The following is a 26067-nucleotide window of genomic DNA, read 5'->3' as shown; positions in this document are numbered from 1 at the left end:
TTCCTAGAGGGAATCTAGTGGAATGGGACGTGTTGGAATATAGGAAAGTTTTCATTGCCATCACCTCTTTCCAGGCCACATTTATAATGCTTAGGATAAATCAGAGCAGGGAATCCCTGTTATAGTGGAAATTAGAAATATCCCCATTCTTCAGGTCTTTTTCACATCTTGTCTTACTTTCTTAGAAGCTGGAATTTAATAATATATAGTCCTTTGGAATGTCTCCAGGTCTGGAGGTGTTTTTGGATGTGTATAGGCCACCGTTAGAAATAGAGGCTCATCTGTTAATTTCAAATGGGAGTTTCCAGGAATAACAAGGACAAGCTGCTATACAAGGTCTTCTATAGATATTAGTGTTCTCCCCACCCCCACTCTCTTGCCTACCCACTCTTCTTCTGTTCAACCCACTTTTAAGTAAATAGCCTTTCTGTATAGTTAGATGGCAATGCTACACTTCAAGTAGGTTATCTAATTATTCCTAAATGATCATATTTTAGCAAAATGATGATGAAAATTGAGCTGTCACACACACACACACACCCACACCCACACACACACACACACGAAACTTACATATTAGAGGCAATAGTAGATATTTGGCCTGCAGAGGCATAAAGTTGATATTTTTTGTGAAAGCAAGGAAATAACTGGGTGATGCCAGGATGGGAGGAAGAAGCAGACATAGATGGAAAATGGAAGAAAAAAAAAAAAAAAAAAGGAATGATATGGGTCACTGTGCCTTTTGGCAAAGATTTTCTAATTGCTTGTTCCTGCTTTTTTGTTTTGTTTTATTTTGTTTTGTTTTTGTTTTTTGACCAAATGGCAACCTTCACATGTCCCCTAACTGAGCTATTTGAGGTCATAGATGGCTCCCTGTTCACCTCCGATTTTTCTGTAGCAGACACTGTGTCTGCAGTGGCTGTGCTCGCCAGAGACTTGGAGACTTGAACTGAGCTCATTTACTACCCTTTCCTTCTGGTCTCAGCCAGAACCAGAAAAGAAGCTAAAATCCATAATGTCATTTTACACATACTGGCAGAGTCACATCCTAATTTCAACTCAAATACACACCTCTGAGCTTCTACCTTGGTCACTGAATTACTGTAGGAAACCATACAAGGCAAAGGATTATCAACATCGACACACCCAGGACTTCCACTCTGCCAAGGAGGCTCCTCCTGTGCTTCCCTGGTCAACTTGCTGGCCCTTTCCCCCCAAAGCATTTCAAAACTCTACTTCCCTCAAATCCAGTCTCTATTCTTAGAAGACCTTGTTCCCTAGGAGCCATCTTGGGGGGAACTTCTCAACCTCACAGCACCAAATCTATACAGGGCTTGAATCTTCCCCTGTCCTTTCTTTCTTCGTTCTTATAACAATAGATCAGGTAACCCTCCTTTTCTCCTTATGCATTCCAGGTCTCCAGTCCTATGAGGAATCTTATACTACCAATCATACCATCCTCGTCTCTCTTCTGAACACCAAATTTTTCCTTTCTATTGTATGCTCCCCATGAGCATATAAAAACACCAATGTTTCCATTTTTTCCAAACCTTTTTTAATCCACTCTCACCTTCCCAATTATCGCACTAGCTCATTTTGCTTTCATATGCAATAAAACTAAGCGTTATCCACAATGACTATTGCTAATTCTTCACCTCTCATCTTTTCTTCATTCCATTGTAGACAGGCAACTTCAATCACTTTCAACAAAACAGCTTTTGCTTAGGTCAACAACAACTTCCAAATTAGAATATCAAAAGTATATTTTTCAATCTGTAACCTACTTGGCCTCTCAGTAGCACTTCCCTCTACTGCCCACTCTCTTTAAAACACTCTCTTATCTTGGGTTCTGGGACACTATTTTCTGATTTGCCACTACCTGTTTAGCTGTTCCTTCTGAGGGCATTTCACAACCTCCTTTTTCTTGACCAGCTGAGAAAATATTAAGAGTTATTCAAGTCTCAGTTTGGGCCTTATTCTCAATCTAATTCTGTCCCGAGGAAATATCATTCTTGCCAACAGCTTCATTTGCCTTTACTGTACTTCTGAGTTCCAGTTGTATGTATCCAAATGCCCATTCAATATGCTTTCTTATTTCAAAAGTATTGCACGCTAGGTACCTAAAAAACAGATCTTATAATCTTCCCTCCACCTCAATCCTCCATTAGTAGTGTTAAAAGCATGAAGCCAGTAGTCAAAGTGGCCACTTATTTCTCCTTCATAAGGAAATCCTGTATATTTTACTTCTGACCTGTCAGTTCCATTTATTTACCTCCATTCTCACTGTGACTATCCTAACCCCTCTTTTGGCTAGTTTACTACAATAGCCTTCTTACTTTTACTCCTTCCAAACCATTCACCATAATAAAGGTAGCTTGATCTTTTTTTTAAACATCTATGTTCATGATTATTAAAGTTTAACATATAGTTGAAAAAGATAATACAGAAATCTGGCATACTCTTTACCCAGTTTTGCCCAGTAGTAATATCTTATATAACTATAGTACAATATTACAACCAGGAAATTGTCAGTGGTACAATCCATTCACTTTATTCAGATTTACCTGTTTTATATGCACTCACTTGTGTATATGTGTATGTGTGTAAATATCCTTCCATCATAAAGATATTTCTTGCTACCCTTTTATATCCACAGTCAGCTCCATTTTCCCCACAGCTTAACCTCTATCAACCACTAATTTGTCCTCCATCTACATAATTTAGTCATTTCAAGAATGCTTTATAAATGGAATCAAAAAGTATATAATCTTGAGATTGGCTTTTGTTATTCAGCATAATATCTTTGCGATTAATTCAAGAGTTCATTATTTTTTAGTGCTGAGAAGTATTCCACAGTATGGTACCAGTTTTTTTCAGTTTGGGACCATTACAAATAAAGCTGCTATGAATATTGGTGTGTAGGTTTTTGTGCATATATTTCCATTTCTCTGAGATAAATGTCCAAGAACAGCCTATCTACACTAATAAAAGAGTAAGATGCAAATTGACCATACCTTTGTGATGCTCACCATCCAATCAGGAGTGAGTATGCAAATTAACCCAACAAAGATTGGGGGTGGGGGGAGGATAGGCGTTCCACATTGTCTCAGCCATTCCAGGCCTCTGGGCAGTGTGGGAAGGGGGAAAGGTGGCTCCAGGCTGGAGCAAAATGGTGGCTCCTGATGGAGCCAATGCGGTGCCAGCAGTCAGGGGAAGGAAAGCCAATTCTTGCACAAATCTTCATGCATCAGGCCTCTAGTCCTTTTAGAATACAAAATTGATCATACCACAGTCTTTCTTAAGTTTTTTCCCCATCCCATTGAGGAAAGTCCCTAACACAGCCTACAAAGATACCATTATCAGGCCCTAAGTATCTCTTCAATCTCAACCTGGGCTGCTCTTTATCTCATTTTCTCTATTGATCTGTGTTCAGGGGCTTCACCCATGCTGTTCCTTGTGTCTGGAAACCTCTTTCATCACCTAATCTCACTTCTTATTTTTCCTCTTCCAATGTTAGCTCAAATGTCACCTCTCTAGTGAAGCTTCTCCTGAACATCCAGATTCACTTAGATTCCCCTGTTACATTTACTCTTAGAGAACCTGGCACTTTTATTTCACAACGGTAAGCACAATGTCTAATGCTAAGCTCTTCTATGTGAACATCTGATTAATATCTATCTCCCATCCCCCAGATTATAAAATCTAGAAGGGCAGAAATGATGTCTGCATTGCTCACCATTATATCTTCAGCATTTAGTTAGACACCCATTTTATGTTTAATGAAACTAGGCTAAGGCTTTTAAGATAGATAGTCTTGGATTCAAGTTCTATGTCTATTACTTACTAGGCATTCTTGGAAAATTTACTCAAAAGTGCAAAATCTCCACTTCATCTTCAAAATTAGGATTATCAGAGCATCTAATTAGTAAGAGTGATTTTAAAGGTTAAATCAGATAATCGTTAACATTACTTTGTTCAGTGCCTAAAGCAAGACAAGCACTCAAAGGATGTTCTCTCTTTTTCTTATCATTAATTTAACAAAAGATGAGAGACTTTGTATTTTTCTCCCAATGAGGTTTTAGTCCATTATCTTCATTTCATGACTGTTCCCTGGGGTTTTGGACCTGGTAACTTTGAAAAGAAACCCTTAGCTTAAAGCTTCGATAATGCTATGGCCACTGGTTCTAACTATAGGTATATCCCATTAGACAAATAGAGCCTCATTTGGCCTCTTGGCTCTGGCTTCATTTTCATTTCACTCAGCACTTCCTCCTCTTGTTCTCCAGTCTGTGGGATACTGAGTTGGTAGGAATGCCTCTTTCCAACTCCTCATTTACAGAAATCAGTTTTCTAAACACACCTGTCTCTTGCCTCAATCCTTATAGTTCCCAATGGAGGAAAATCACCCTATTGGTGAGACAGCATGTTGTCTATGTTTCTGAGTTAGGTGGAAATGATCTATCAAAGTTTTTAAGTGCAGAAATTTAGCCTCTTTTCCAACTAAAACTAGTGACCTGGAAAAGTGTCGCTCTTATGTGGATCTAAATTTTCCTTTGGACAAGCTTTTCCAATATTTAGATAGAAGGGATGAGAGTCAGCAAGTCTATTTTACTACTGAAATTAAGCTACATTCTTCAACCTGGCCTTTATAAAAACTTCTAGTTTCCCAGCCATCAGTTATTCTTTTTTTTTCTTTTTTTTTAAATATAGTATTATTATTGATTTTTAGAGAGAAAAAGTTAGAGGGATAGAGATAGAAACATCAATCAGAAGCCTCCTACATGCCACCTACTGGGGATTGAGCCCACAAACTGGGCATGTAGGTGGGCCAGGAATCAATAACCAGCCATCTTTTGGTTCATGGGTCAATACTCAACCACTGAGCACACCAGCCAGGCACCATCAGTTATTTTATCTTATCTTTCAATGGGTTTAGAATTTGAGTGGAGAAGAGCAATACTATTTATTGGATCTCCTCAATAATTCCAACACCTAGATTTGTGCTTTTCCTTGAAATTCTTTCTTGTGCTCTTCATCTTTTTTACATTCTAGCCATTTTCTAAGACCCAGCTCAATCACATTTTACATGAAGCTTTCCAAATCTCAAAGCTTTTTTTTATGAATACATTCTACAGTATTTACTGCAGTGTATCATTCCTTTTGGAATTCTCACTTATTGTTTTATATACCTATGGAATATTCAAAGGTATGACTTCTTTTCCAGTTAATTCAATTTTAACTTCCTTAAGAGCAAGCAATCTAGATTTATGTTTCAACTCCCCACTAATCATGATTCTTTGTATATAGTTAGTGCTCAATAACATCTTATGGGATGATTGTGCTTGAGGCTGGCCCACTGACTAGGCTTTGATTTGAAGGCCCATGTTATAACTGACATGATTTAATGGCTGGATGGTTCTTGAAAGGGTGGTGGCAATGCCAAATAAAGAAAAGCTTAATAGGAGTGTGTCCCTGAGATGTGAATCAATGCAAGAGAGTGGAGCTTAATTCTCTCTTGTGCTGTGTTTCATCTTAGTAATACACATCCCCATTTTCCTTTATGAAAAGAATATGGAAGCCATGGTCTTAGGTAGAAAGGCTGAGAGAAATGTTAGCAGAGAAAGGCAATGCTCCTGGCATGGTAGACTGGTTTGCAGAGTGTTTGGATTCTCTGAATTAGCTGACATATTGAAAAAAATAGTCCCTACTACTACCACATGAAAAAAATAAGAAGGAAGTCCTGAAAATGGTATCTGAGCAATGAAAGGCAGTGAATGTTTTAAAGATCACTGCATTTAATTTATTCAACCTAAATGCATAAAAGTACAGGTGGGGACATTATTTATGCAGGTATATGCAAATCACTTTATAAAACAGGCAAAGCCCTTCTGCTTTTTATAAGTTGCCAAGGTGGTTCCTGGTATTTTAAAAGCTATGCACCTTTAATGTAATTTCCAAAGGGTTGGAATCTCTCTGTTGGAATCACAGTCATTGTCAGAGCAAGTTTATTTTTTTTCTCTCATAAGGGACATTTACAAGGCTCTCATAACCATCACAAAAATAGTGGTTTCCACAGAGATGTGACTGGAAAAATCCCTTGGAAATTGCTGAGGAGCAAGTCACAATGTTCAAAACAGAGAACATAGGCTTTGAAAACATGAACCCATCTGACCTCCTGAATTTAGTGCAGCGAATTCCTGAGCTCTGAAACATGGGGCCCGGCTGTGCATGCCATATTGGTGCTATAAGACTGGCAGTAGGTTGGCTGTGGCATGGTCTATTTCAAACTCCTTCACAGTGCCCAGTGTTGCATGTTCCCAGATGACATTTGGTTGGCAGAAGCTGGGCCTCCAAAGCTGGCAGTCTGGAATGCGGCCCACTGTGTTTTGACAAACACATAATTGACCATCTGATCACCAGCCTACATTCTGCACTCAGGTCACTGAAAGGACCTGAGCTTTCTGTGGGTCCCTAGTCCTTATCTTGCTCATCTTCTCAATCCTTTCTCCAGACAGCAACACAGAGAAGACTTAAACATGCCCACATATACACTGCCATTTGCAAAAGAGAACGTGGTACATGAAACAAAAGCTGTTGAAAATTTCCTTTAAACTGTCCTGGCAGCCCAAAGTGAACAAGAGAAAAGCACACTTATGGTGAACTCTAATTCAGAAAGCAGGAATGAATATACTGAATTGTTTCAACACCCGGCTGTGCATAAGTTGGAATTCAGCTCAATGGCTTGAAACTTCTGCTTTAAAAAAGGCAGCAAAGGGAAAATGATAGAAAATTGGGGCATTGGTTGACTTAGGGGGACATTCTTCAGAAATGGTTTCATTTTCAGATGAAAGATGAGAAAAGCAGGACACTGGGAATGGCTTCTCCATATCTGCCTGCTCCATCCCCAAGTCCATTATGGGAGAAGGAGTCACAATCCCTGGAGACTAGCAGGCAAGCAGCTCAGAGTGGGGTCATATTTACACTGAGCTCTCTGGTGAAGCTCCCACACAGATACACTTTGATCTGAAATTTGGCCCCACACAATACAACAGTCTTTCCCTTTGAAGTCAAGGACTCTGCATTGGGCCAAGATATGCTGGCATTATGCAATGCCAATGCCTATATCAACACCACCATATGGGCTCTCCTCTCCACTTCCACCCCCAAGGCACAGTTCTGGCCCTTGGTCTTCACCTTTGAACTGATCTCCTTTTTTTCAGTCAGCTACCTCCACCATTACCAGAACACTCTTTTTTAGTTTTTCTTTATTTATTTTAGAGAGAGGAAGGGAAAGAGAGGAACATTGACCAGTTGCCTTCCATACTTTCCCAGACTGGGGATCAAACTAGCAACCTAGGTAAGTGCCCTGACTGGGAATCAAACCCACCACCTTTCTGTGTACAGAGCTGATATTCGCACCAACTGAGCCACACCAATGAGGGCAGAGTGTTTTTTTTTTTTTTCTTCTAAAATACAAACCTGGTTACAATTATTCTCAGGCTCCTGAAGCCTGTAACGTCAAGTCGAGACTCCTTCCTGTGCATGGCAGACCAGGCAGGCCTTCTGAGATCTGTCTCCTCCCACTATCAGCTTTGTCTCCAGGCTCCTCGTCCCACCGCGGGTTCCTCCACACTAACCACTGTCCTCTGCAGCTGCCTGCTGTTCAAAGCCTCCTGACTTTCAAGGGCTTTGACTTTTTTTTCTTCTAATTATGATTCTCTTTTGCTTTCCCCTCCTCTACATCCACATAGTAAACTGCAATTCATTCTTCAGACTTTAAGGCTCAGCTTGGGTACCTCTTTACACGTAGGCACTCCTCCTTATAACCCTTGCTGCATCTTGTATATACCTTCATCTCAGCTTCTACCATATGGTATAGCCTTTATTTACTATTTCTCTCTCTGAGAGTCTTAACAACAGGCAGAACTTCTTATTTATTTTGGAGTTTCAGGTATCAAGCATAGTGACTAGTTTTCCATAAATGTTTGTTGACTAAAAACAGAATAAAGGGCTGTGCATGATAACTAATCAAAAACAAATCAAGCAGTAGTATTAGCTTCTATAGGCTTGTTCGGAGCCTCTTAGCAATCTAATGAAGCTAGAAGATTCCAGAAGTAAGGTTTTTTCTGAAGGTTATCACAAGGGGAGTGTAAGAGGGGGAGGTAGATGGTGGGATGGAGAATGTCTTAACAGAGAATGTTACTAAAGCAGTGAATTTTATGCTTCTTCAATACTTAGTATTAATAGGTATTATTCAGAGAATGATCAGAGTATGAACTGCATGGAGGCCTAACATGTAAGAACCGGTTTCCCAAATAGGACAGGTCTGTGATACCTGCTTTAAGGCAGCAGGGTAGGTTATCGAGGGCTCTGCTACGCCTCATTTCTGCTAAATAATAATGAAATGGAAAACTCTTGTGGGAACATCTGGAACCTATTTATCCTATTGAAATCTGTGTCATATCCAGATTAGGACTTTGGGCTAACTGCAGTGCCAAGAAGAGAAGGCCACGCAGGCAGAACTGAACCCCTGCCTGAAGGAGGCCATTGCAGAGACTCCAAGGGCTGGAAGCACTGGGGAGATAGTGCTCTGACCTGTTTCCAGGAAATTTTCCTTTCCCTTTCATGGGCATCTGGGATACTACCTCTAGAGCCATCAGCAATATCTGTGGGGCACTTGAGGACAGCAGGACTGTCATAGGCCCTGCCATCCTTGAGATAAAGGTAGGCCTCAGAATTTGGAACAATCCTTTCGAGCATAAAGATTGGCCCAGGGGTATGACTGGGTTCACGAATGGGCTATCAGCCCATTACAGTCATTCTCCAGCCTTATTTCTAGTTAAAAACTAGAATCTCTCTACAAGCTGCTCAGCTGATGGCTGACATAGCATAGAATCACTTTCACATTTTCCTATGAACCAGAGACAGCCTTTCAATTACATTTTTTATCTCCAAGGTCTCCCTCTTGATCTCTAATCCATGACACAGGCCTCCAGTCCCCTGTACTGTTGTGTCTGAGGCTCGCTCTACAATGCTGACGTCATAATAGCTGAGCTGTGCGGGCAGGAGTGCACTGTGCTGACTCATCCCGGTGATGTGAGGATTAATGCCTTGTCTAACACAGAGCTATTATGTGAACTGCTTTTACACAAAGAACTGTAACAAAAATGATTTGCCAGCCGGAGGACTAGAAATAGGCAGTGCGAGGTAGCTGGGGCAGGGATGCAGAGACATAAAGTGGTAACCATCAGCATGTACACTGACACCCTCTGAAGCACTGACAGACCCACTCTGTCAACACCGAGAACAGGAAACAACAAGACTGTCAGGGGCAGAGAGGACCCACCCCTGCTGCATAAATGCATTATGCACAGCACCAGTCTTCGGGGAGTTTAATCAATCTCCTTTTTCTGTCAAATAACTGTCAGTTTAGACTTTCGCCTGGGCATCCTTTGGAGGATTCTGCTCCCCTAAATATATTTAACTAGCTTCTAAGAATATTACTGGAAGCCACACACAAGCAAAAGAGCCACGGAGACCCCCCTTCTGTGCAAATGATTACAACACTAGAAATATCTGGGAGTGAGGACTCAGTGAGGTAAGATGGGATGTTGTGAATAAGGAACCAGCTGTGCTCACCGAAGAGTGGGAAACAGCTGGAAGAAATCACTCATTTAAATAAATAAATGATAACTTATCACAGAAGGTGATGCCACTACCTGTAGCATCTGTTGGGTGGGGTCTCATGCAGAGACTTTGATTATTTAGGTTCATTGATCCAGAACCTCTTTCAAGCAGCTCAAAGTAAAATTTATCCAAAATCATTCAGTGCAGCCTAGTTTGGGCTTCAAATAATAAATATTACTGTGATATCATCTGCAATCAAGTTGTTTTCTTCTCTCCAAACGACCTGTATTTTTTTTCTAAAACAGAATGGCACCTTTTATAAATCTCCTGGTGCATGTAATTCTGGATTTCTCTATCCATTTCCCCTCCCCACCCCCCCGAACTTTACAATTTCACACATAATTTTACCTAAATGACTGAAGTTTTGTATTTCTCAGTAAAAGGATATTAGAAATTTGGTCAATAAATGAAAGCTCTGATCTGGAAGCTGAAATAAAAAACAATTGAACCACCTGGCCAGTGTGGTTCGGTGGATTGAGCAATGATCATGCACCAGGAGGTCGCAGGTTTGATTCTCAGTCAGGGCACATGCCTAGGGTTTCAGGCTTGATCCCCAGAGGCGGCTGTGCAGGAGGCAGATGATGGAAGTTTTTCTCTCATCTATGTTTCTATCTCTCTTTCCTCCTCCCTTCCTCTCTCTCTAAAATCAACAGAAACATATTTAAACAACAACTTTGAGCCTAGGGATGGGTATATAACTGAAGAATACATGATTGACCGACAGTGCAGCAACAGCCTCGTTGTTGCGGGTATCTGGCTGAAGAACGTGTAGAGGAGCAGTGACTTTTGCAAACAGCATCTGTGGCTCAGTAGAAAGCAGTCTTTATAGAAGTCCAGTCGCTGGGGCCACTGGTCTTTTCAGCTGCCTCATGGATGGCATTGCTACCCCCACCAACAGCATCGACTCCAAACACAGAACAATCTACTGCATGCTGAAGAAGTGCCAGAAACCACAACCAAGTCAACTAGATAACGTGATAAGAAAGACCCAAATTCCCCACATCTGACACTGTTTTGAAAAGTAAAGAAACCATTTTTACTTACATGAAGAGAAGGGGCAGGCTGCAGACTGATGGTCAAGGAACTGAAAATCAGAGGGAAAAAAAAGAAGGAATTAAAAACGAACCCAATGATACTATGGGGAGAAGGAAAGCAAATCTAAATACTGTATAGATGGGGCTGGTTGCTCCTAAAGGATGAGCTGCAGGAGCCCATAGAAGGAGACCCAACTTCATAACATTTTCGAAAGGTGTGACCTGCTCTTCGATCAACACAGTACTCCCCACCCCAAGAAATGCCAACCTCATTCTGATCGGAATCGTATGAGTATTTTGTAGGGCTGGGCTGCACACCAGCCACATTTATTTATTTAAATAATTAATTACAATTTAATGAAAGCTTAAATGTTTAGTGCCTCTATCATCCTAGCAACATATTCAGTGCCCAGAAGATTCTCTGGCTGGACAAATTTACCACTTTCATGTCTTGTCAATCTAAGTTGAAGATCTGGGTTGGTGCTGGCTGAGGACTTGGTACTGCCTCCTCTATCCCATCTCACCAGCCAAGCAATGTCCCCTCTGACAAAATTATATTAAGATAAAACATCTGTCTCCCAAAACATATCTCTAATGTTGACAACTTCAGGTTTGGGAGAGTTGGCCTTAGCAGTTTCTCAATCTACATTTCAAATTTATTAATTCCTCTTTTTAATCTTCAACTCACAAGACAAAGGACTGGTCTGCTATAAGGACTGGTCTGCTCACCATTGTTTTGATAACTTCTCTTATAGAAGAATAAGACTGAAGTAACAGAAGATCCATGAGAAATTAATAAACCAAACAAGGATGCTGAGAAAACAAAGCAGGTATCCCCACCTCTATCTCACTCAAATGTATCAAGGACTTAACACTGATTGCATTCTTGTCTCTCTGACACCATGATTTTAACTACTTCACATCAGTCTTCTAGAAATATGCAAAACAAACCATATTAAAAGAGATCAAGAAGGATCTGATTAAATAACTCAGCACAGAATAAGGCTAAAGCAGAAAAATGGCAATTAAAGAGACTTCACTTCTCAGCAAAATTTCTGGACAAAGCCTGATTGCAGAAGTTCCTCCAAAGAAAGAGTTTCTCCTTCATTTCCAAGGTGAAACATGCAAGTGGGTATTGCTCTCCATGAAAATCCAGGCATAAGTATGCGAAGAGAGGTTGGGGTCTACAATGTTTTCAAAGAGTTTCACAAAAATGACGAGTTCAATGAAAATCTTAAGCAAGATAATTAGATTATTTATGATTCATTGAAAGTACATACAAACCTGAAATGTGTATCATATATGACTGACTAATCTTCAAAGACTTCAAAGTTCTAAGTTTTGTCACATTCTAGTCTCTTCTGAAAGCCAGGATCCTAGACCATTGTAGGGTGCATGTTTTAAAATATTTTTCTTTCCCTCCCTCCCTTCTTCCTTTCTCCTTCTTTTCCCTTCCTCCTTTCTTTCCTCCTTTCCTTGCTCCCTCCCTCCCTTCCTTCTTTTTCCTCCTTCTCCCCCAACTTTTTTGAGAAAGACAAAACTATGATTAGTGGTTATATATGAACTATGCTCACTTATTTTTTCTATTGCATGTTATAAACTCAATTAACTCCAAGTAATATAATATGCTATTTTTAAATTGTACTTTGTATTTATGTTCTTATATCTAAGCACATAATGTCCCTTTCTAAATTTCAAGGAGCATTTTTCTTCATAAAAGTTAATCACTTAAAATTAATTTTTTGATGTTATCAGAAGAGATCAGTGTAAATTATACTCAGATTGACTTAATAAATCCAAGGCCTGGAATAAAAAACAAAATAAAAAACTCCTTTTGGATGTCAAACTACACACAGGCTGTCAATGACAGGAATCCAAGATGGAGAGAAAAATCACAGTGTGTTATGTCAGTCTAAGACAAAGTCAAGGCAAGTGAAATCACAGATTTTATTGGATATAATTGTTGTCTTTATATTTTAATGAAAAACAAAATAATACATATCCCAAATTTAATAGTAAGGCTACATATTTAATCTCAGAGTTCTTATACAATTCATAAATGTTCATAAACGTCAAAAGGCCCTGACTTTTTTATTGAATTGCAATCTGCTAGGCAATTTTGAGAATATGTATTAATCTCTACAGGTTTATTTTTGTTCAGTTCAAATTGTTATTTGATTGCTATGCATCCTTTCTACCTTATATGTCTGTAAGTTGTTTTTATCTGAAATGTAAAGAATTATCTATAATAGTTTTGCATGAGATTAAAAACATTTGCATTGAGCATGCCAGGTTCCAATCACAAATATCTAGCAAGGAATATGTAACTGCATAGCCCAGAGGAATCAGGACCTTAAAACATGGTGAAAGAGGCACAAACAGAGAGGGGGTGACTGTAGAAGTCTAATTTTAGTTTCGTGATTTCCAAGTGGAAATTATTATATACTATCAATCTCCAAGAAACTAAAAATATTACTAATTGTAACTTTATGTCAGTCAATTCTGATTCCAATTTATGTAATGTTTTAGGATAACAGTGATAAAGATCTCAGTGAGAATCCTTTCCCTTAGAGACTCTCCCAAAACACCAAATTTCAGGGAGCTCCCAGGCTCCATGAAGGTCATCCAGGAATTCCAGGTTAGTAACCCTAATGGGAAGAGAAGAAAAAGCTCTTTCAATTCTACTGCTCATTGCCTCTAGGACAAGCATGTCAAACTAGTGGCCCACATGAATATTTTTTGTGGCCCAGCAAATATAACAGTATGTAAGAAATGTTTTAATAAAAATTTTGTAACTTAATTTTTACAATATCCTGTTATACTAATTATTTATAATGAACTACAACGTTCGCTAATGACTGCTTACTATAATGGTGTTGCATTGATTTCCCTTACGCACCTTACGGGCAGGTGCACCATTTCTCTCCACTAATACTAGCAGCGAATATTTTAGCAGCCGATTGCCATGTCATTAGTCTTGTACTGACTTGTTTGGTGTGCTCAACAGGAAATATTTTGCTTTCGGAGAACAAAAAAAAAATAGGTTTATTTGCGTATGCTTATTAATTTGTGCAGTTATTCAGTGTCTGGCAAGTTAATGCTCAATAAAATATTAATTTTTATTATATCGTTCTATTATTTTATGTTAATGATTACTCATTTATTTCAGTCCTTTGTATTCAGCATGACTCTATCAAAATAAACCTACATTTCTATGAAAATTGAAGCTTTTTTTTTTTTTTGGCCCACATAAACTTAAAACTTGTTTAATTGGCCCATGTTAGCCTTTGAGTTTGACATGCTTGTTCTGGGAACTTTTCCCCAAGTTGCTATATGCTGAAACCAGAAGTAACCAAATGTATAGAAATTACCTGAGTGATTGAGTATGGCTAGAAACACACAGATTAAAGACTTCCCAGACTCTGACCTTCCTAATCCTTTATACTTTTTTACTTCTTCTTCTTCTTCTTTTTTTTTTTTAAAGTTCATAGAGCCTTAGTAACAATGAGATAGAGAAGTAGTGAGCGGATAAATGATAGCATTACTATTAATTGAGTACTCTGTGGCTTCAAGCATCCTGATAAGTAAATGCTTCTCAAGTTTGATTATGGGTCTATCCAGAGAGGTGGAGTCAAGCAACTGGAGTACAAAAGCCACAAAATAAATAATAAAGACATGGTTGTCCATTTGGTGGGGCAGTTGTCCTTGTGGCTAAGTACATAATTTACACTCTTATTTGTACATGTATTCATTTATCCAGTAACTATTTCTTAAATGTTATAGAAGAAATAAAACAGATACTCTTCTTGGCTTCATAGAATTTCCATTTTAGTGAAATAAACAAGACTATATTGAGGAGTAGAATGCAAATCTGTATGTATTTTTAGGGTGAAACCTGAGACCTCGCTGACAAGTCTCATTTATGGCACACTGCTTCAGGCAATGTCCCCAGCACCCTGAGTATTGGATCAGTCGCTCTACTAGAAGAATTTGAAAAGCAGCATTAACTGTGTACCACATAATCCTAACTATACAAGTAAATACCGTTACTTCCAATTGACTAGAGAGATTAAAAGGAGATTTGAAAAATTAGGAAACTTACTCCAAATCACAATGCTGCTGGGATCTGAATGAGGCTGTACCATTCCAAAGTCTACATATTTTTAACCACTAAATTACACTACCTCTAGGTGGTTCCCACTTTATGTTTTCCCCTGAAATCTGGGCTCATTCAGGATTTCAGAGGCTAGTTTAAGCTTCGCCTTTGGAAGAAGACAGGTTTGGCTTGATTTGCATTCTAAATATTTCACAGTGGTAAGGGAAAGCTATTATTATACCCATTTTATGGTGCGGAAGCTGAGCCACTTGCCAGCTGAGGTATCTGGCTGGGTTAAAAACAGAATCCCAGTCGTCAGTTTCTCATTCCTCTTGACTAACTCCAAGACTAAGTGCTGGTACTGTCCAAGGGCTTTTTTTTGGAAAAGAAATTCACCCCAGCTGATAAAGAGTGTGACAGACTTTGCTAAGAGAAAATAATAGTGCAATAAAAATATGGAAATAAAAAAATGGTTACTTTTAAGCACTGTGAAGGAGAACTTGTTCATCACAAATGAATCAAAAAATTAGAATGTGTCACAGCACTAATGACAGAACTGAAGAATTCGGAAGACCTGAAGTTCAACACATATAGTTCCATCTGAAGAGGGTAAATGGAGTGACAACAAGACAGAAATGACCTCTTAGGCCTTTAATCTTTCTGATCTTCTTTCTTCAACAACTGTTTCTAGAAGCTAGGTGGGTTTACATCTTTTTTTTTTTTTTGTGGGTCAAGAGAATATTTTGATATTCTTTTAATGTTCTAGAAGTATTGTGTTAATTAATTCTTACGTGGGAGTCATTCCAAATAGCAGGATGAAGATTTTTGCCTTATTGATTTTTCTAATCCCTTTCTGGCTCCCAGTGTTTTCTAAGGATGAGCACTATGGGGTTTTTTTAGATTCATGTGCCTGTTAGAGTATGTGCCAGCTTCATAGGTTCCTGTCAATTGATATTCCATCTTCACTTTGGTTACATGATTTCCTTAATCTGACAGATTCAAGAAATTTTCTGCTAGATTTAATGACATTTCATGCACCCTAGATGTGGAAACTTTTAATTCTCTGTTTCTTACCTGGCAAAGATTTACAAGTTAAAATCAGATTGAAGGGTTAGTCAGATGTGTGTACAGCAGGTGCAATCACCAACTAGGTACATTGGGGTCTTCTGCAGACAAGTTTCTTGAAGTATTTTCATTCCTTTTTATCAGTCTAAAGAATACTATAAAATGCCACAAATGGTCATTCGTATTTTGGGGTCTGCTTTTCAAGACCATCCATTTTTTAATCTATCTTGAGAAGAACAATAAGAAAATCACAGTGATGCTTTACCTTTCTCTAATAAGCTATGCTAACTCTGAATGAAGTCTACTTTCACAAACTTAGATGATCAAATTATGACTAATAAAATGAGAAAATTCAGAAACTAAAGTTCAGTAATTAGATCTGAGACTGTTTCTGAGCCTGAGACATTGTTGAGATACAACTGGCTACTCCATTCCACCACATACAAATCCACCTGAGCCTTCTTGATTCTTACAGGTATTGAGCCTGAGAGATTAGAATGAAGTAAATGCAGTAGTGCTGAGATGGGTGGCCGGGACTGAGTTTGTTTACTGCATTTAGGATGATTAAAAAAAATATATTTTATTGATTTTTTTTTTCAGAGAGGAAGGGAGAGTGATAGAGAGTTAGAAACATCAATGAGAGAGAAACATCAATCAGCTGACTCTTGCACACCTCCCACTGGGGATGTGTCCTCAACTAAGGTACATGCTCTTGACAGGAATCGAACCTGGGACTCTTCAATCCTCAGGCCGACACTCCATCCACTGAGCCAAACGAGTTAGAGCAGGATGATTTTTTATACCTCCTAAAATAGACCAAAGTCTATGGCATTATGATATCCAGGAGCTCACTATAATATGATCCCAAATAACTTTTCCCTCCATACCTCAAAGTCCTGAAGTTTTAGCTTTATGGATTCCAAATGGATACCAGGCCAACTTACCATAGAACACTGATTTCCTTTAGGGGATGTTTAAAAGGTCTGGCATTGCTATCATGTGGTGCAATCAATTGGAAACACTTGGTCACAATGCTGCTCATAAACCGCCATTAATGACATTTCGTACAAAAATGGTTGTGCCTATTATAGGGCAAACTCATCCAGAGACTGCTTGGTGTGTCACACAGAAAGTAGCATCTTAAGGGGACAAAGGGCTTTAGAATAATTATGGGCACAGCAGGAAAAAGAAACATCTAGAACAGTGTGAAAAGAAGGCTTTCTTTACTCAAATGGTTCATTCAAATCTTTTTTTTTCTTTTTTTAAATAGAAAGAGAAAAATCATGACACAAAATTTATATTAAAAATGCACATTAAGCGAATACTTATACCTGATGGTTTATTAGATACTAAACCTAGAGGACAACTTGGGCACAATTTGTGGTTTAAAGACTCATCAGTATCTTTCCATAATATAGATTAGAAATGTTACTTTTGTCCTTGTCACCAACAACTATTTGCTTAAGAACATCCAAGGTCTTTCACAATCTGGCCCCAATCACCTCTCTCACTTTTTTGTTTGTTTTGTTTTCTCACTACTATTTCCTTACATTCTGTGACAGGCTATATGCTCCTCTCTGAACATACCTGGGACAACTTGGACACTGAGCCTTTGCTGGAGGTTTACACTTGCATCTTAACCTAAACACAGCATGACACTTTGTTTGTTGAATAAATGCTGTCTATCTATTTTAGGAGACAAAGATGGTAGAAAAAAAGTTGCTAAATCAGTAAATAAATAGCACCAGAGGGAAGTTAAGGAAAAGTTACTTTTAGTGAGTTTTAGGAGTGGGGGCAAGATGAGTTTGAAGATTAAGAAAACTGATGCTCTTTATTCTTGGGTCTAGCCAATAATATGAGTCAGTTACTTTTTTTGGGGAACAAGTTTCAACCTCAAGGTTAAATGAACACAAATGCTCTGTCCATCAGCAGATAATGAAAAAGCTGTGGCTATTTACACATCGGCACAGTAACATAAAAATATGCAATGCTGTTCTAGAGGCATGGTACATGACAGAACTTTTAAAAATAATCCTCTTTGCCACTCTTGTACAGAAAGAGCTATAAAAACAAGAGTAAATGTTTAAAAACTGGGATAATTTCACTTAGGAAAAAAAGAGCTGAGGTATATATATATCATCATAGTTTTCTGACTATAAGAAGAGCTGTTATAAAGAGGATAATTATTATTATTTTTGTCCTAAAGAAAAATGATGTCAAACTGTCCAGTTAAAAATTAAAATTAAGACTTAAAGATGAATAACCTAAATGTACAAGTGATAAATAACAAAGTAGATTGCTAAGAGCAGTCAAGAAATTTAAAAATCAGAAAGATCCTCATCTATTTTTGTTGGAATAAAGCAGTTCTGCCTCCACTCAGGAAGATGAATTCAATAACTTCTTTCATCTTATTTAGCTCCAAATGATTACAAAATCCCATAAGACATTGACTCAAAAAGTTGTACAGAATCACCAACACAGTTGAATAAAATACATTAGTTGGAAAAGTATTAGGCAATACAGAGAGTCTGTAAGTTACTAAATTCAAAATAGTATAAAAAATGCTTACGTTTCTATTTGAGAATTATGATTCAATTTGCCAAGTGCATATGACACAAATAGAATTGAGAAAAAAACACCACTTCAATCTACTATAGTTTTAACATAATAATTACCTACAAGTAAAACATTCTAACAATTCTTTTATGTCTGAGAAATTTAGCTGAATATTTAATTAACCTGGTATGAATATGCATATAAGCTCAATCTCCAATTAAAAAAATGACCAGAAAATAATATAAGAACTCACTGTCATTATTCCCAGGACTATCATCGAAGACATCCGTAGAACCAGGGAACGAGTCCTTTTAAGTGACCCAAACGGGTCCCATGTGACTAAGAATGTAAATCTCACAACAGACCCAAAAAAAGCTCTAACAGGGGTGGCAAGTTACTGGCTGTCTTGTCTTTACCTTGCAGCTTGGAGCTCAGCTGAAGTGTCCATTACATACAGCACGCAGGATTAGATGAACGGTTCCAATGACCTTGTCTGAACCAAATTCACTTAAAGCAGTTTACCACATATCTTAAATAGAAGATGAGCCCATTCTCTCTGTGGCCCAGATTTGGACTGGATCACTGAACTATTGCCCAACTCTTATAAGCAAAGCACTAACATGTACCAATCAACAGGCAGCCCATAGCAGAGGCATCAGGAAGGTCAAAATACACACACATAAGAAATTGGCAGTACATTATAGAAGAAAGCTATTTCTAAAGACGGACTTTGGCTGTTAAAGCTTTTAAGTGTTGTTATTCAACCTTTGTTAGGGAAAAATCAGTCCCAGTGTAACTTGTAAAGATCCAGTTAGAAAAAAAAAATGAAAAAGAGATAGAGAGAAATGCAGTTTTATTTTGCAACCCATTATTTTCTTTCATAAGAACACGAATAAAAGAGATAAACTATGCCAATTTCTCCATAGCTGACTTGTTACAGGATATTGTTCTAGTCTTCACTAATGACTGCTTGAGATTGGTTATTACTGTGATCAGGAGTTGGGAGGACAGAGGTCTAAGGACTTTGAAAAGAAACATTTTTGTTCAGTATCCACAGAAAATAAAGGCAGCATTAAGATAACTGACAACCTAACTAGGACTATGGCTGGTGCACGTAGCCATTGCTGTGCTGTTTCAAAAGACAGGAATGAATGGAGCAGCAAAGGTGTCAAACTACCCAGCAACTTGAATTTTGAAAAGCTATGCTACAATATGCTGATAATGTAGGTTGTTAGAATTCATAAAACTTACTCCTAAACTCCTTCCCTCCCTCCTTCCCTTCTTATTTCCACATCCATTGGCCACTGAAAAGAAACAAACAGATGTGACTGAGACTGCCTCTTTGGGTACACTCTCTGTCACTCTCCATTCCCATATCCCCAATGTGCTCTCAGTTATCTGAAAAATTATTAACTTAATTGCTTGATACTTCCTCTCAGGAGAATTTGCATTTTCTCAGCTATCTCTACTCTAAGACCCAAATTCAGATTTTGCACAGGTGATGAGGTCTGAGGGAGGTATTTGGTGACTGTGTTTGTGTGGTAGTAGTGAAATGTTCTGGATTTTTCCAAGTTTTCAGTCAAGGAGGCCACCTGCTTCCTCAGTTCAAGAAGCCAATGTTACTTATAGTTCAACTGCAAATGAAGACATGCATACATCAGAGATATTTTTTCTATCAGCAGTTATCAATATAATCATTTAGGGACTTTCTACCCATTCACTCCCTCCTGATGTCAGAGTATTTAGGCAGGAATGTAAGAAAACATAAATACACTGAAACTTTACTAACAGTTCCTTTTTAATGATTTCCTCAGGGTTCATCTCCATTGGTTCCTGCCTCTTCATTAGCCTCTGCTCAAGGAGACTTTTCCACACACAATATCTGTCTGCCCTAAAAACCATGCCTGTAAAATTTCCTTATTAATACCTGAATTCCTGCATTCATGATGATGTTGTCTGCTCTTTCACCCCCACTTCATAAAAGGATTAGATTGTAAACAACCTAGTGGGAATCCTTCAGGGCAAACCATTGCAGAGATGATCTCAGCAGGCAGGCAACCTGTGGCAATCTATGAATGCAATTATGGAAAGGGAAAGGATTCACCTACACTTTCAGAAAGAAATGATATTGTTTCCAAGAGGAGACCTAGAAAATAAGGCATATTAAAGGAAACTGAGCGAAGTCCTCACTTTGTTGTCTCTAAAGGTGATCCATTTGTGCCCCAGAGTCTGAAGGCTCATAGCTTTCTTTCCATTTTGTGAGTCTGCACATGCATGGTTTCTCCTGCAGGGTTTGGTCCTGAGGAAGTGACCCACCTATAACTCTAGAGCTAATTAACCCCGTTCCGAGCATTTTTTTTTCTCATTTCACACATCTACTCCACTCTTTAAAGGTCCCAGCAATGTATGAGCAGGGGATTTTTTTTTTTCCAGTGAGGAAAGCATGGTGATGGAAGGGCTGGGATGTAGCTGCTCTAATTCAAAAACTACATGTGACCCTAAATCATTACCAGATAACATTTTATTCGAAGGTGTGGAAATGCTAAAATATATTTGAATTAAACTCTTTCATGTTAATCACCCAACTTACTATTGTTTCTATTTTAAATAAGTAATACATAATAAATACTGAGGTAGAAAAATTTAATCTATGTCCAGAAAAAATTCTTTTTAAAAATCCCATTTTACCCTGGCCGGTTTTGCTCAGTGGATAGAGCATCAGCCCATGGACTGAAGGGTTCCAGGTTTTATTCCAGTCAAGGGCATATGTTTTAGTTCATTTCCCATCCTAGTTGGGCACATATGGAAGGCAATCAGTCTATATGCATCTTTCACATGTATGTCTCTCTCTATCTCTTCCCCTTCCTTCTACTCTCTCTAAATATCAATGGCAAAATATCATCGGGTGAGGATTAACAAAAATAAATAAATAAATAAATAAATAAATAAATAAATAAATGAAATAATTATCCCAATTTACTGGAAAAAAATTAAAAAGACCCACAGCTTCCCCCTTTCTTTAGCAGGTTCAAGAGAAGGTTCCAAAAAAAAACAAACAATGACATAACTCATCTTTTTTCCATTCCAAAGAATAGGCTCATGATTTTCAAGTTTTTCATTTTTGCCAAAGTGAGTACCTTGAAAACTCTAAGATGATCACTGTTGTCTAACTTTTCTAAAATGAAAAAGAAAGGGGAACATGATGATGGAAGGTGATTTAATGGAATCAGCTTGTCAACATGATGAAATGGGAAAAGCTTTTACAGAACGAGTCCACATGTGGAATAAAGAACTTTTAACATCATGTACTTAGTACAGAATGGTTTTTGTCATGCCAAAAGAAAGGAATATCATTAATTTAGACAGTAAGTGTGAGGTTCTATTAAAAACCTCCATGGAAAAATCATAGAACTACATCCTAGACAGGCAAATGGAGCCAGACAATTTCTAGTTCTTTTACAAGCTACCCAAAGAGCTTTCTGATTTTAAGTCTGTCATATCTGGTACATAATAAGAAAAACTCTGGGCTTTTCCCTCAGCTATACTTGTTCATGGTCTCAGGGTCTCAAAAGAGTTACACATAAATGGTCAAGAAAATGACCTCTCCTATTCCCATCTTAGTTAGAGCAACTATCAGATCTCTCTCTTTCTCAAAAGCATGTGTGGAGAACTTGCCCATTTTGGTAGGACATGGTCATAGAGAGTGCAAAGTCTTATGTGAACTTTTGACCTCATTTTCCTCTAAAAAGTGATTTAAGCTTCTCAAAGGCATGGCTGCCAACTGGGAGTGTCAGGTGGGTAAAACTGCCCCAAAAGGCAAAATATAGGGTACAATGAGGCACAGTTTGTTTTTATTTACACTGGTCAGAAATTTTATATTTGACATTTAGCCAAACTCCAGCACATACATCTGTGCCTCCAGCCTTTGGCTGGAACTGCCTCACCCGTCATCCTTCAATAGGGTTGTTATGATGTCAAAGACTCCTTCCTGCCCATCAGACTTTTCCAGGTTCCCAGATGCTTAGGATTCCAAGCTTTACCATGGTCTATGAGGCCAAACCCTCACTACCTCTCTGACCTTATTTCCCATCATTTTCATGTAAAGATGTTCCAACTGGCAACCTAAGGGAGTGGACAGAAATAGGAATGTGAATGGGGATTAAAAGAAATAAATCAATAAAAATTAGTAATTATGCCCTTGTTACTAGTAAAATTCAGCTCTCTCACTAGAGAGATAACTGTATTTATAACTATGCTTCCCTTGGGAAATTGCTTTAGATAAGAGAGAACATGCAAAGCATTGCCCAGATGGAGGTATTCATCCATTAATTTAACAGGTTTTTTTTAGTTTATTATTAATTATTGTGCTAATTAGACTCCACTCTGGCTCTCAAGGATCTTCCACTCTTATGTATGTTTTAGAGATTTTTCATGTCTCCATGATTACTGGCAGGTTATTAGCCCACTTAGGTAAATTATGATAAATATAACAACCTCTCTTCCTATTCCTCACTCGGTCTTTTCAATTGCCCCATGTCATCCATTAAGCTCTCATGAGTGACCTGACCCTTTGTGGTCTATATTATTAGCTTAGCTAATTTTCACTTAGAGAAGAAACCCCTTTAATCCAAACTATTATTTTTCAAATAGCCAAGAAAATATTATAAAAGTCTTCCCAGAACTATGTAAGTATTTAAAGTGGGTCATAATCTTATGCAAGTTACCTGTCTCAGACAGGAATGAATGGAACACATGTCCCTGTGCTTCTTATAAGGAAGTGCCTCCACATCTGTTGTCATCCTTTCTGAACCTAGATAACTTAGGTTAATGTCAGTGAACATGGTATAAACCCTCCTTAGCTTGTTCACTTTTTATTCTTCCTCATATCCTTTTAAACAAAAATGGAATAATTTAATAATGTACAGAGCAGTAAATGTTCTCTCCTTGTTTCTTTTCAGATATTTCCTTCTTACATAAACAGTGTTGATGGAATTATAAACAGCATTGTTCTACCTCCATGTTAATATGCTTATTATCTTGCATAAACAGGAGTGAATAAATACATACATGACATCAATCAATCCCTCTTTAAAAAATGCAGGTTTCAGCTTTCTAAACGGTGGAGGAAGAATTAATGAATTCAACATATAGTTTACCTGTTTATATTTTGAATGTTGATAAAGTTAAACCAAATTACTGCTTAAGCTCTTTTCAGACTTACATCAGCCATTAGCCCTCTCCATTCAGCATGGAATGGGGGGGCGGGAAACTAATAGCACTGGGTCCAGGTCCCCAGAGTCAGTGGGTAAGGGGGGTGAGGGACTTGCTTGGCAGGCAGAAGAAGCTGTTAAGCTGGTAGGGCAGGAGATTTTGAATGATTGGGTAGGGAGCAGATATTTCCTGGCAGTGAAAGGATTTTTTTTTAAATAGAAAAAGTGGCCAAGAAGAGGTCATTTGGGGGCATAAGAGAGAGGGAGAGGAATATCAAATGCAAACACAGATGTGCTCTGAGAGGACTGAGGAAAAGAGAAATCTCTACTTTTCCTTCTCCTCATTGGTTTCCCTTCTTTCCTAGAGCGCTTTCTCTTTCCATCACTTCACAATCTTCCCCCTCCATCCTTCAAGTCTTTGCTCTGCCTCTTTATAACAAAGAAACATTTAGAAACAATAGGTGACAGTGAGACCACCACCACCACCACCACCACCACCAACAACAACAACAAAAAAAGAATTTAGAGAAGATGTGATAATATATTGCACATTTATATATACAAGAGAATCAACCCATATATGATTAACCATGAACTAGAATCTAGGACTTTTGAGATTTAAAATATTCATGCTATGTCTAGTTATATTAACCTCCAGAACAGTTGGTTTTTAGCACTGCAGGAAAGCACTATAAGAGAATCATGAGCAGGAAAAGAAACAAGGGGTGGTGGTGGTGCTGAAATTATGTAAAGATTTATATTTGAAAAGAAAAAGGGACTTCTTCAACCTGCCTATTGAAATGTTCTCCAAATTGTTTTTTTGAACTTAGATGTAAACAATATCAAGAGAAGCAGCTTAGAAATTCTCATAGGGTTTAGGAAACTTCTAAACCCCGAGCATTATGTTCATCATAGTCCCTCATGCAAGTAAAGGATAACTAGAGCATGGAACCTGGCAGTAAGAGGAGTGGTTTACTTTGCTGGTCCGACCCACAGAAGCAGGGCCCACAGGAGCAACAGTCTCCTTATGAATACCACACAGAGATACCATATGTTTATGTGAATGCATGAGACTTGAAGGATTAGCCAATAGTGTCATCTGCAAGATATATAAAAAGCATTCCCTAATTAAACATCCACTTGTTACTCTGTCTTGTTGGGGAAAAATTCCAATACAAAGCTTATGGAAATACTTTATTTGGTCATTGGGTGGGAAAGGTTGCTGAGACATATGACAAAAAATTCAATGCCTAAACGCCAGGAGGAAGAAAGGAGAAGGGTGCCAACTCTGGGAACTCTAACAAAAATAAATAAATAAAGGAACTTTAAATAAGAAAAATAAAAGAGCACAACTTGAGGGAAATATCAGTATATTTTGAAATTTGAGGGAAAAATTAAAAAGCATTTGCCTCTTGTCAGTTATCTTCATTGCCCCAGGGGAAGTTCCTATTTGTCTACTTTTACATACACAAGGACATTCTTTTCCTAAGAACCAGCCTTCCCTGCTAATGGTGGTAAGGATGGCAACCTTGAGTTATTGGCAAAGTTGGGAATGAAAACTTGACCTCCAGGGTATGTTCCTGACTCCAGTCTATGACCTCTAAAGTGTTCAGTCTGTTTTCAGTGGTTTCTCTGGAACCAATGGCAAATGATCTGTGTAGAGCAGCAGGCTTCCTTCTTGGGATATATATGCCTCCAGAAAATAAGTACTCTATCTTCTCACTCTGACTCTGATTTTCATTTATTTTCTCTTTTCTCATACACTACTAATCTCCAATTTCTTCTCTACCAGTCCAGACCCTCATGGTTAACTATAAGACATCCACCAGCTCCATCAGTTCTCTCATCTGTGGTTCTCAACTGTACCTAGCCAGGTCTTGAGCCTAGATGAACCCGTTCCTGTGTGTCCTCCTCAGCTCCCACGCTGCTGAGCAAAGCAGGAGAAAAAGGAAAACAAAACTGTACAGCTCAATGCTCCTCCAGAGTCCTGGTTTCCAATTTGAGCTGGGGGTTCAGAAGTACTTTACAACTATTTATTTGTTCCTATTCAGTTTCCTTTTCATTTCTCAGTTTCCATTTATCACTCTAATTAACTTCTTATAACTCACCTCCTACCCTTCATTAACCTCTCTCTTTTTCAGAGAAGACAGAGGCAATCAAATTGCATTCCCATCAATTCTGTCATAACCCACCCATAACATTTCAAAGACTTCTTTCTGTCACCAATGGCCTCCTACAGAAACTTATTATGTCAATTATTCATTCTTTCTTCTGTATTTTCTTACTGTCTGCCAACATGCTTCAGCAGCCATAACCATAACTAACAAACAAAAGACCAAATTTTATGGACCTAATTTTCCCCTCTTTTGTACCACCTTCAAGTTTCCTAAACGAATTTATTTCTCAGTACAGTAAAATC

The 26067-nt window shown here is 38.3% G+C and overlaps 1 protein-coding gene across 38 annotated transcripts in view; it reads right to left on the bottom strand.

The window, feature by feature from the left end:
- Window positions 1-26067, bottom strand: part of ZBTB20 (zinc finger and BTB domain containing 20) — an 818830-nt gene that overhangs the window by 189964 nt on the left and 602799 nt on the right. For 33 of the 38 annotated variants that reach the window (XM_084873935.1, XM_084873937.1, XM_084873945.1 and 30 more), the window contains one exon: window positions 10732-10771. The exons of 1 other annotated variant lie outside the window; for it this stretch is intronic. The gene's annotated coding sequence lies outside the window, so the exon portion shown is untranslated. Of the gene's footprint in view, window positions 1-10731; window positions 10772-18854; window positions 19015-26067 lie in introns of those variants that run through there. 4 more of the 38 variants (XM_084873934.1, XM_084873914.1, XM_084873930.1 and 1 more) reach the window with 1 other exon arrangement.

Source organism: Pipistrellus hanaki (genome assembly GCF_964339955.1).
Source record: "Pipistrellus hanaki genome assembly, chromosome: 2".
Taxonomy (NCBI): domain Eukaryota; kingdom Metazoa; phylum Chordata; class Mammalia; order Chiroptera; family Vespertilionidae; genus Pipistrellus; species Pipistrellus hanaki.
Note: the sequence above shows the minus strand (reverse complement) of the source record. Positions and strands in the feature narration are given on the sequence as shown.